Below are 1570 nucleotides of genomic sequence, written 5' to 3' on the forward strand. Positions count from 1 at the left end.
TTTTGGAAATTTTACTATACACCCTGTATATTTTACAAAAAAGAATCATGTCTAAATAAGCTCAACTTTTATTATGATCTAATTAAATATTTACATTATTTACTCCATGGGCCCGATTTTATATAAACTATTGTTATTCAAGCTACAGTGAGCACATTCAACTATTACAGTCGAATTAAATCTTATTATTGGCTAGCGTATTGATGTCTATTTAATGAATAACACTATGTAGTTCAATTATTAAAACTGCCATGATTAAAAAATTGGCAATAAAAAAATTATGTGTAAAAATCTTTGATATGTCACTGTGTACATAAATTAACGGTGCTTTAGCTTTGCACAACGATTAAATTACTGTTTTTATATTCTTGTATACAAGCAAATTGCCTAGATATTGCATTTTTATTGTATTACGTACAATATTGAAGTGACTTCGTTGCTTCTTTATATTAATTATAATTGCAATCAGTTCCCTGGGACATCATAAGTTATCCAAGGAGATAGTTATATTCGACTTTACGTAATATCTTCGCCTTAGTATTTAAATGAGTTCATATAAGTCATATATCATTAAAATGCTAAGTATTTTCAATAAAATGAGTCAATTTTGTTCTACTACATAAAAGTAAAACAAATTCAATAATATGGGTGTTTCAATACAAAATTATCTGTTCGAATAAAAACTAAGTAGTGTCAATTAAAATCTGTGTGTTTGTATATTTAATAGTAAGTACTAAGTAGATTCGACGCGGAAAAAAACTGGTCCAAACCCTGGCTGCATGCATGTTGTGTAATGCGAATTATGCAAGTGTAATAGACAATGTTAATTCTCAAAACCCTTTGAATTTTGAGACGATCACGATAAGTTTTAATAGGCAGGTTATTCAATTAAATATGATAAGAGCAAGTAAACGGGCTTTCCCTAATTGGCTTGGACCATAGGGTCATGAAATTAGCTAAGCATCGAAGAAGATTTTAACTCTTAAGTGAATACTATGATGCCTTTCGTATTCTTCACAGTTTTATTCCTTACAGTAAATCGCCTATTTCTCGGAAGCATACAACTTCAATATAAGTAACTCGAGACTGATGCCGAAATACGTACACACGATTTTTTTATATTGAACAACATAACATACGTAAATGAAAACGTAATATGATCTTTTGATATTCTTAAATACGTATAACTTTTTTTGTAATTAAATTGGATATTTTACCACCATGTCAAATATTCGTGATCGTCTCATTCCCATTCAAGGGTTCACCAGCAAATAACACGAATAGCAAGCTTAGAATGTTGCTGTAAATATTAGTTACATTTTATAAATTAAGTAAAATTTGTTTTATTATAATTTAAGACTCGATGTGCTGCTGTTTCGAATGATTACAAAAGTCTACCTTACCTCAATTGATATACTGTTCATTTTACTTTGTACGAGTCGTCGACGGGCCTAGCAACAGTGATTTATAACAATGTAACGGAATTATCTTGCCATTTGTCCTACGAATAAACACATCCTGCACGGTCAATGGCGCAGTAAATCAGAATTATGTGTTAAGTATCATTTCA

The sequence above is a fragment of the Helicoverpa zea genome, chromosome 17, assembly GCF_022581195.2.
Source record: "Helicoverpa zea isolate HzStark_Cry1AcR chromosome 17, ilHelZeax1.1, whole genome shotgun sequence".
NCBI lineage: Eukaryota > Metazoa > Arthropoda > Insecta > Lepidoptera > Noctuidae > Helicoverpa > Helicoverpa zea.